The sequence below is a fragment of the Pinus tabuliformis genome, chromosome 2_2, assembly GCF_031772625.1.
Source record: "Pinus tabuliformis cultivar Carrire ecotype Pingquan chromosome 2_2, CPIR1, whole genome shotgun sequence".
Lineage (NCBI taxonomy): Eukaryota > Viridiplantae > Streptophyta > Pinopsida > Pinales > Pinaceae > Pinus > Pinus tabuliformis.
In genome coordinates, this window is record NC_142300.1 from 671701037 (window position 1) to 671712546 (window position 11510).

Here is an 11510-nt window from a genome sequence, read left to right on the forward strand (position 1 = left end):
TGGAGATTAGAATTTCTTGTCCCAATGTTCTTTGACATGTTGGACTTCACTTTCTATTCTAAATGGAAAATTTTAGGTTACTGCAAAGAATAAATAGTTCATAATTTTCATGAATATGAATCTTTTGAAGTTGTAAGTGACAAACTGATTTATTTTTTTAGAAAATTTTAAAGATTAGAAACTATCATTATAATTGAATATTGAATGGTCCAGAAGTAAACTAGACAACATCTCAACTTATTAAAGTCCATGACAATGGAGTAGGAGAAGGTAATTCTTGAAGAAGGATTTCCAAATGAATTTTGCCATAAATGGTTTACTGTCTTAAATCACATCAAATCAAAGACTTTCATAATGCATGAAGTTACTCTAATTGAAATTCAACACCCTAAAGCTAGATGCTACCATGCAAATATTTTCAACTGAAGTCATATTCATAATATATCAATAACAACATTTTGTTTCTCTAGAGAGAGAAACACCAATGAAGGTGGGATGGATTTAAAATTATGTTCTTTAACATGAAAAGGTTATACAATACATCAAATCACAGAAAGAAATGGAAAACAATAGATGTGAATTCTTCATATATCATGTATTTTGTATTGAATTCTCTAATAGCTTATAGTCTCTACAAATTATTAGAGCAACAATTGATTCATTGTATGGTAACCTTTGAAAGGTATTAAAAATTTAAATTCAAACTTCTAGAGCCAAATGATAAGTGATTAATATGTTGAAATTGTAGCAAGGAATGGCTTCTTTGGCTTGCACCTTAGTCAAAGATGCTAATTCGAATTAATTTCCATAGATACTTGATTTAGTTGTCAGTTAACATGTGTGATGTGGCCTATCATTAGTTTATTGTCAGTGAATTTGAGTTAGATGGCTTTCAGTGAGTTGTGTACTAGTTGATAGCTAAAATTTAGCTATCTAGTGGAGTTAAACTCTAGTGTCTGCCATTTAACTAATCTCTAGTTCTAGAATAGAGATGGACTTGATTTCTTGAGTTTATTTGGGTAGTTTGACTTTTGTTAACTCAACTAAATCTTAGTTAACTAGTTGCAACTACTAAATTCAGCCCTAGTAGGTCATGTAATTTGAATTTCCTATTGAGATTGAATAAAGGCACACATTTATTTATCTATTGTACACAACTCTTTGTGTAGAGGCTTGAGGATCAAGCAGAGTAATTTATTTTAGGAATTGTGCAAGGAAATAGGAGGAATTCTTATTTTTTAGGCACAAAATGGCGCTAGGAAATAGGAGCTCCCAGCAAGCCTTATTTTTCTAAGTGTTGGGAAATCCTTTTGAGAGAGTTTATCGGTATTTCAGAGAACATCAGGTTTGAATAAATTTCTATGTAGTAGATCAAATTTCTCAGTTGATTTAAGACAAGAAAGAGGGTTATTTCCCAGTTAGGTTCCCCAGATATATTTTGTCTTCTGTGTGTGATTGTGTTTCTATTCATTGTTTTCTTTTTGTATACGTTTCATAGAGAAATATTGTGTCTTTTGCGATCTGTTTTCTCTCCTTAGCAATTACACGGTTTCAAGTATTTTCTACTTAATGGTTTGATGAAGCATATGAAAAAAATGTGAAGCAATCCATATTCCATGTCACCCAAAAAATCATGGAAACCTTATTAAGTGGATATATATGATTTTTCCACGACATAGTATCATATCCTTGCAAAAAAATAATAAATTTTATTCATACAAAGAATTAAAGGATCTGAAAGCAACCCTACCATTAGTCCATAAGTTTTGTAATTATGGTAAAAGACTTACTAAAATATTAATGCCATCTCAATGTGTTGGAGAAAGGCATCACCAGAGCTTGACTATGGGCAAACATTGAGAAAATTTTCAAAGTTACTTTTACTTACAATTGATTCTTTTATGCTTGAAAAACATGTATTTCTAACAATAGGATTCACTAAATACCTTTTCAATCCAGTATAATTTCCTTTCCTATGCTCATAGGTGTTTGTCCCTATATATAGAGCATACATTATTGATTCAATAGCAAGATCACTTGATTCCAGAATAGAGTCATGAGATGCAAGAAACATATTCTCCCTGGTATTTTTGTTGGTATTATACTTTTGGTGCCTCATCAATTCATCATAAAGGAACCAAGTATCATAAAAATGACATTAGAATCACTATATACATAGAAACTAACTCTAGGTTTTTATGTATGCTTTGCAATCATGAATTAATCAAGTGTTTTTCAATTCATACAACCTTCCACATGTGTGACCGCATATGTCATACACAAATACATTATATACATACAAACTAACTCCAGATTTTGAAACTATGCTTTATGGTTTTGAATTAATCAGAATTTTGTTAATACTTACAACCTTCCACATCCATGACTACATATATCACAAGAAATATTGTTGTGGACCAATAACACTTCTAGGTCTAAATACTCAGAAATATCCTAAAACTTGTTTCAAGCCAATAAACACAAGAAATTATTGAGAATAAAAAACATCATTTGAAATCTTGCTTCTATATCCCATGGAATGCACTAAGTTATAAGAAATGATTGCATCATAAACAAAATTTATTGATGCTAAGTTAGAATCTAGATGGATAAAAAGATAAATAAATTAATTCAATTTGAGGAAGGGTTATTTTGATTCCAATTTAAAACTTAATTTTATTTTGATAGAGAAAACATGCAAAGTATCATGATTTTTATTTAAAATGGGAAATATAAGATCCCATTAGAAACTGTACTATTATGTTTCTATGTTCAATTCAATAATTTAACTTAAAATAGTAGGAAGGAAATAACTAACCTCATTGGTAGTAAAGGCATAATGTCTCATAATATAAAAACAAATCAATGCCCCAGTTTGGCCCAATCTTGCCTTCCAACTCAAACAATACAAATCCATCAATAAATAGCTTACTACTTGATAGTTGCAAAAGGACAATAAATACAAAAGTTGAAACCTGAGTACACCATTACATCTATTGTCCTAGATGAAAATTAAAATAGGATAGAGGAAGGAAAATATGAAATATTAATTTTCCACTAAAACTTCATTGAAGGATTCAATAATGGAGAAAGTCACTCACCTTACAAAGGACAACCACTGATCTAGGACTTCCTTCTGTAATTTTGAAAAATTGTTGGACAATCTGCTCAAGTGGGAAGCTAACAAGATAAAATTAAGAGGCAAATAAAAAAATGCATTAAAACTCATTAAATACGAAATTAGTGGAAAAATATATCAATTGATACTATTTTATAATGTACACTCATAGTGCAAAGCTGCCATCTAGAGAGTAGAGATTTTAGAACAAAAGGCCATAATCTGTGAAACCACATTTATTATACATTGTTTTATTAAGGCTGATCACGGTAGTAGCACCTATCTATAACAACAAAAAATAAAATATTGCACTATACTATATATAAAGAAAGAAACATAAGACATGGCTAATCACTAGCACATGCTTGTGCTAAAATCAAATTAGCTTAGATCACAAGTTTATATGAGCTAAACCTATTTAAAATAGTCAACAGACTCTCTTGACATCGATGTGTGATTATTATACGGCTACAAAGATAATAAAAATGCACTTTAATGAGAGCAACAGATAGGTGTAGTACAATTTAATAATGTTTCATTCAAACATGATGCAAATAGGAATAACAAAGCAAGAAATTATACGAGTCTACATTACTTGGTTCCACATTAATAAGAAAATTTGAGACATGACATACAATATTCACCTTTATTGAAATCAGACAACATCATTTTTTTTTTTTCTAAGTTAAGACTAACCTAAGTGCCCACGGGGGATTTGAACCAGTGACCTCTCACAAGGAGTGCCTTAACAAAGCACCCGTTCACCGTCAATCCAAAGCCCCGTGGGCAAATCAGACAACATCATTACTAATGGTATAGCTAGAAAAAAAATTCACCCACATGCTAAAAGTAGAATAACAAAATAATCATATGGTGAGATGTACCTCCATATGTCTTGCTCGAGGACCACTAAAGGCCACAAATTTATTGGGAACTATCTAGTTTAAAGCACCATTTTCAACCTAAAAATCAACATAAATGTCACTGGTTGGGAAATTTGAATTCTGGGTAACAAACATCAACCAAAAATTACCACTAACAAAAAATATGTCCAATAGGTAGACTAATCAGAAATTGACATTAGATGTTTGAAAATATCTATGTATAAAATATAAGAAAAAAATTATACCTTCACAAAATACTCATATTCCTTGACATTGAAGTCATTGAAATCAATCCATCCAATCCTCTTTCCTTTTTCCAAAGCATAAAATACAATATAAAACATTATGCCTCTCTTTTTAGAGAGGATGTCGAAGGAATAATAGAAAACAAATGGAATACAAAAACACTACTACAAAGGTAACTTGAAATTAATCAGGAACACTAAGAGAAGTAAAAGAGTGAAGCAATACAATCATTGCTGCCAAAAAAAATGATAAAAGTTTGGACAAAAACTATATACAAGTACAGTTAAAAAATGTAATTTATTTTCATCACACCGAACATTGAAGGCTAACATCAATATAACTTTGTTTTAATGTAAAGAAAACCATTCCACACAATATGCATCTATTATAATGTATGAATTTGCTTTATCAATCTAATAGAAAAACCTGGAAATGACAAATAGCATTCGAGAGAATTTTACCTGAGACAATCAAGAACGGAAAGATGATATGTTAAAATTACACAAGTAGAATCCCAAAATTCAGGATCCAAGTTTCAAGAAACATGAATACAATAGTTAGGATATACAATCATACTAAACTTGTTTGATTCCAATTCAGGATACTCTCCACAAACTATGTATCTTAAACAACGCATTGCCTAATCATGAAACCATGGGTAAATAAATATCAATATGAGAAATTAATATACAAAATATAGAAAGCTTCATCTTCAGCCATAATAATATAAGGCTCCATTTCTAACATAATAATGGCATACTTAGATCTCCTAACCAAGCCAAAAAAAGGAGAATCTTGAAAGAGGAAATAGATCACAAACTAAAACAACAACATTTTCCTTCTTCTTAGGATTTGAACTGCATTAAAAGCTTACATGGTGTCCACGTGCCTCTTCTTCTTGGCCACTCAGGATAAGAAAATAATCTATTCAAATTAACATATTATAAATTCCAAATATATTTGGAATTGGTGATTCACATTAAACATAAATTAATAAGATTTAAAAAAAAATTCTCGTATGCACAATTTAAAAACAATAATAATTTTGATTATTTGTACACTTTTCCAATATTTCTTTTTGTGATAAATTACTTGATAACATAATGAATTCCTCACCAACTACAATGAGAAGTTACAAAGATAACAATATCAATGCCATCTTTAGTTCAATTATTGTAGATCAACATGTTATCTTATTGAGATAGAGATACACTGAGAAAACATCCTTTTTCCCAGATGGGCTAAATTTTAAGTAGAGTTCCAATTAGTGATGTAAAAACCAATGGATCTAATCCATTTATCAATTTGTGTGTTAATTTTATAGATAGACTTCAAAGAATGGTTGAAAAAGGCATGACTAAAGGAAGATGCTAATCTATGTCAAGGCACTAACAATAAACTAGAAAAGAAAAATGATTTCAATGTCTCTTTCACAGCTATATGTTAAGCATTGGAACTACAACTGTCTGATTTGGTATCAACTTAGTCTTCATTATTTCTAAATGAGGTTGTTGGAATTTGGATAGAATGAAGCTCATGAGGATGTTAAGAAGACAGTGGAAATTAAGTTAGATTTGTCCAAGAGTTATGATAGGCTTGGGGCAACATATATTGGGTTTGGAAAATATGATGATGCATTTTCTTATTATTAAAAAGGGCTTGGATATTTATGGTTCAATTGAGGAATTAAAATTAACCCTGGTTGATCCACACGAATCAAGTAGAGCTTGCATTACATCCTCTCCATTTGGAAATATATTCTAGGGGTTAAAATTGTGGGAAAAAACAACATTTGGCCCAAAAACAAGATTTCATTTGTAGAAACCTGATCTTGTCAATATGATTGAATATGTTCCGAAAAACAAAAACCACATTAATATGTAACTTAATGATTACTGCATGCTACATTTTTTGGGTGTGCTACTAAATGTTAGCTTATGTAATGCCACATCAAATGAGGATGCTTTTGAGCATACAATTTCACCCAAGCCACATCCAAAATGAGAGCCAGAACCTTGGCTACATCCAGATCCAGAGATAGAACCAATGGATATTCCATATGAAGAGAAAGAGAGGAAGGCTAGGAAAGAAGAGGCATAGAAGGAAAATGAACTTGGAAATTTAGCTTTAATAAGAAATATTTTAAGGTTTCTATTTAGCATTATTCAAAAGAGATCGACCTGAATGATGAGGATACCTCCTTCTTAACAAACAAAGAACTTGTATATTTGAAAATGGGGAGGTATGGAGATTGCAGTAAAAACTATGACAAGGTCGTTGAAAGAGGGAGGGAACTTTATTCATATACTAAAATTAGTTTTTGGGATTTGACTATAAAGGGAACTACACAAATATGGTTAGATGTTATGTATACTATGATCCAACAATAAAAAAATTCCACAAAGAAATTACCAAACATCCCTTTCTAATCTATCGAATTATCTTGAGGAGGAGATAAAGTTTTCTTAACAGGTTTCCATTCATATTATTCTTAAAATTATATGATTTTTTATGAGGGCTCTTATGATTTTATGTTCAACAAGTTATCTACATTACTCTTGGTTGGTAATATTGATCAAGATCGCACTTTTATGAGGTTGTTTTACTCAAGTGTCATGCAAGTTGGTTCACACTAGAAACATGAAATGAATTGATCATGGGGAGATTATTGGATCATTCTTGAAGGTTAAATTGAAAAATAAAAAATTAGTTCACTAATATGATAGTTGTAATGGAAAGTAGATAGATGTGAGAAACAATTTGTAGTACACTTTTCCCTTCCAATAATTTGGACTAGAAGGAGCACCTTCATACCTACCACAATGAGAAGTTGGTCATTGATTTTGCACTTATTAATATAACCCCAAGAAAAATTGTATAAGTAATGAGGAATCTTCATGTGTTCAGTGACTACCACATTTCCAGACAGTTCATTTCCAAGATTTCATAGCAAGACATTGTCCTAAGGGATGCCAACTACTTCCATCATGTTAGGGATGGATTTTGTTCTTGTGAGGATCATATTGCAATTGTTTGAATGGATAAAAAACTCTAAGTAGGTCGGCTTTATAATAATTCCATAATCAAAATAAATTCATGTCTCCATAAATACTTATTGGAATCGGATGATCTTTAGATCAATCCTACACCTTTCGACAAGAGAAATCTAATAAAAATATTATCAGCCATGAATAAGATGACCCACATGAAGTTTTGCCCTAGCTGCCAATTTTAACATTTAAAAAAAGAAAAACTTCTTATTTTAATATTAAATATCCATAGCAAGAGGATATCACCTTCCTTTCTTAAATTAAAAATATAATGTTCTAAGCCATCTTATGGGAAATTTATATCTAAAATGTTCTTCTTATAAAAGATAGAAATTATAGGTGCAAAGTATAAATTGTTCAATAAATAATTTTAGTATTCATGTCTAAAAAATTCACTCATATGTACTGATTGATGTAGAAAATATGTGATAGGTTAACCCAATAATGCAGTATAAATCAAAGAAGAATACTATAACCTACTTCTACTATCAATTTGCGAAAGCTTAAAGATCGAGTTGAACAATATAACCAGAGGAAGAAGAATCAATGGCACAATACATATGAAAATACTTTGGGGAAAGCCTTAGCTAAAAACCCCACACTATTGTATTATCATACATGGTGGAAATACATAGGAATTATACAAAGCCTTAGCTCTTACAGCTAGCCAACGCTTAGTACAATCCTCACAGATGCTCACAGGGAATCGTGGCTTCTCTCTAGCCTTCCTCTTTGCCCTCCAAGCTCCTATTTCTTTGCGTTGTTCCTTGTGGATGATTTTCTTTCAACCAAGTGGAAAACCTCCTTCAAAACTATGCAATCCTCAAGGATAAATCCTTGATTGCATGCATGAGTTTTCTCCATGAGAAAACACATGCAACTGATAGTACATTGTCCTTGAACATTAATCTCAACTGGGTCTTTCTCAAAATAGACATGCATGAGTTTTTGATGAGGGAATCTTCAGTTAACTAGAGTAGCACTAGTTGACCGCATTAATGTATCAACTGACTGTTAACTCACTATTAGTTCCTCAAATAGTTTGGAACTAATTTAACTGGACTTAACTCAGTGAACTGAGTTAACTAGTTGCAAATAAAATACATCTCAATTTTATCTTCTTAATTTAAGAGATAACTCTTGCATGACTTCAGAAAGACTTTTAACTTGAATTTCTCCAACTAATTAATTTAAAATAAATTAATTTATTATTTCCAAGTAGTTGTTAAGACTAAATTTGATTTTAATTCACAATTTAATTCAAGGACAATTAAATTGGAATATTCTTGTTGCCATTTTTCAACAATTGAAGGATCTTTCTTGTGGATTTTAATATAAGGAGAAATTTTCTTCCTCATGTAACACCTTATGCCTCTAATGCTTTTGTGAGAGGATCTCAAGTTCGATATTAACCACAATTGCAAAATATTTCATGTTATGAACCATATATTCTTCATGTTCTCAAGTTTCATCATACAATACAATATCAATTTCATGCAAACTCTAGCTAAACTTGGGACCTTTACTCAAAGTTTGCCAACAAAAATTTCAGTTTTTATATATAGTACTTATTTATTATTTTCGATTATTGCCATTTTTTCCCTTTCTAGCTTCTTTTACCTTTTGAACTTTGTTCTATAACTTATCTTGATCTACGAGAATGAGGTCCTCATTTATAAATATTTCCGACCCTTTTAGACTTGAAGTTTCACTAAATACCCATATTTATGGTTAGTAGAGGTTACCTTAACATGTATTAACCTAGTATCTTCTCCAAACTCTTTAATTTTATCTGCTAACATTTTCAATTTGTAACATATTTTGTACTTATTCCTTGACTATTTTTAGTGTGTCATCCTCTCTATCCTCCTATAGACAAAATTATGATATTTAGAGATTTTAGATAAGAGAGTAATAACCTTTTTATAGAGTTTAATTAACCCAACATTTCAGACTTCCAAGTGAGTCCATCTTTAGGGGATACACTAGTAGTTTAAGAGAAGATTAATAATGTATTGTAGAGCTAAACTTATGTATGTATATTGCTTCTGGAAAGGATCAATAAGAAAAGATTTAGTCGGCTAGGTTCATATGATATTTGGATTTTTTTAATAATCTACATTTATTTAATTGTTTATTAGATAATTTAATTTAGAATTAATTGATTTTACTATGAAATTAGGGTTTGATTAGTTATTAGGGTTGTCTTTGAGAAATTAATTTTTATTAATGTTTTATTTATTCACTTGATTTATTTAGTATATTGAATTTTGATTTTGATATTTGACTTTTTTAATGTATTTAATTACAATATTATAAATCAAAATTCAATATACAAAATAAATCAAGTTAATAAATAAGACATTACTAAAAAGTCATTTCTAAAAAACAATACTAATAACTAATCAAATATTAATTTCATAGTAAAATCAATTAATACTAAATTAAATAATTTAATAAACAATTAAATAAATACAGATTATATTTCTTTTTCCAAATATCAAATGAACCTGGCTGACTAAATCTTTTCTTATTGATCCTTTCCATAAGCTATATACATACATAAGTTTATCTCTACAATACATCATTAATATTCTCTTAAACTGTTAGCGTATCCCCTGAAGATGGACTTGTTGAAAAGTGTGCAACAAGAAATGCTTGTTGAGAGTGCAACAAGATGATGGAGCTTAGTGAAAAGAGTCGCCTTCACTAAGTGGGCCCGCAGGCTATTTTTGGCGCAAGTCTATTTTTAGACTATGTCTATTTTTAGACATATGGATCATGTCTATGGATGATTGATCAAGTTGGGAAAAATAGATGGACTTCTATTTTTGATGAAAGTGTGAGTGATCACAGTGTGAGTGATTACAGTGTGAGTGATCACAGTGTGAGTGATCAAAGTCAAAAATAGAAAAGTCAAATATTATTATCTCACAATAATATTTGGACTATAAACTTAATCTTATTCTCTTGGAGCACTTCAGTTTGAGCTACGGAAGTGGCACATGCAGCTGTCAGAAGGAAATTCGTTTTTCTTATGAGTCAGTTGAGTTGTTGCATGCATGACTTCAGTTAGAACTCAAGTGAGTTGAGTTTAGTGGACTGGAGGTACAGTTGATGGAGTTGTGTTCAGTTTAGCTTTGTTAAACTGGTTGTATTTAGTCTAACTGATCAATAGACTAAAGATGAGTTGGGTGAATTAGTTATTAATTAATTCACAAGTTATTAACTCATAATGCAACTATAGAATACATCAGTTAACTCAGTTGCATGTCAGTGCATGTTCAGTTCAGCAGGGACAGGTGTTAGAGGATCAGATTGCTATCAGTTGTGACTATAGCTGTGCATGATGATTTGCACAATCAAAGGATTGAGTATGCCAATGAGTTTGCTCACGTATCTTCATGATATTATAGCTGTTGCTCACGTCCAACATAGTGTGGGTGACTATTTTGCAGGGTAAAATCGAGTTTGGGAAGCTATTCTCATCAGTTCTCGAGCAGGTTTGAGCAGTGGAGGCAGGCAAGCAGCGGGAGAGATTTGGAGATCAAATCTGAGCTGTATTGTGTGTAACAGGTGGAGATACTTGTGAGAAGTATTATGCTTTGTATTGTTACATGATTCAATCAATATAATATACAGATAGTGTGGGGTTTTTAGCGAGATGCTTTCCCCGGGATACATACTGTGTTTATGAGTTTGATTGATGCTTCTATGTGCGCCTGTGAATGTTTCTGCTTCTGTAAATTGATGATCAACGTAGAGGAGATTATGTATTATACATGTTCCGCTTATAATTGTATGATCAGGATAATCTCTGTGCATATGTGTTAAATTATTCAAAATTTCTACATGGTATCGGAGCTAGATGATTTGTAGAAAAAGTTTCTACATGGTATCAAAGCTAGATAATTTGTAGAAAAAGTTTCTACATGGTATCGGAGCAGCTTGATTTGTAGAAGAGATTTTTACAGGATATCAAGCGAGGATTGATCATCAGATCTACTATTCAGTCACGAATTCTAGATCGGAAGCAGTTGAGTTTTGTGCTGGTGGAATTCGAATTTAATTCCAAAGCAAGAGATAAAACTCAGAAACATTCAGTTCGAGAATGGAGATAGTATGCCCCAGTATCTCACGAGGTTCACTCAGTGTCGAGATGAGCTGGGAAGTGTGGGGGTTACTGTTGATGATGAGGATGGTGAGTCTAGG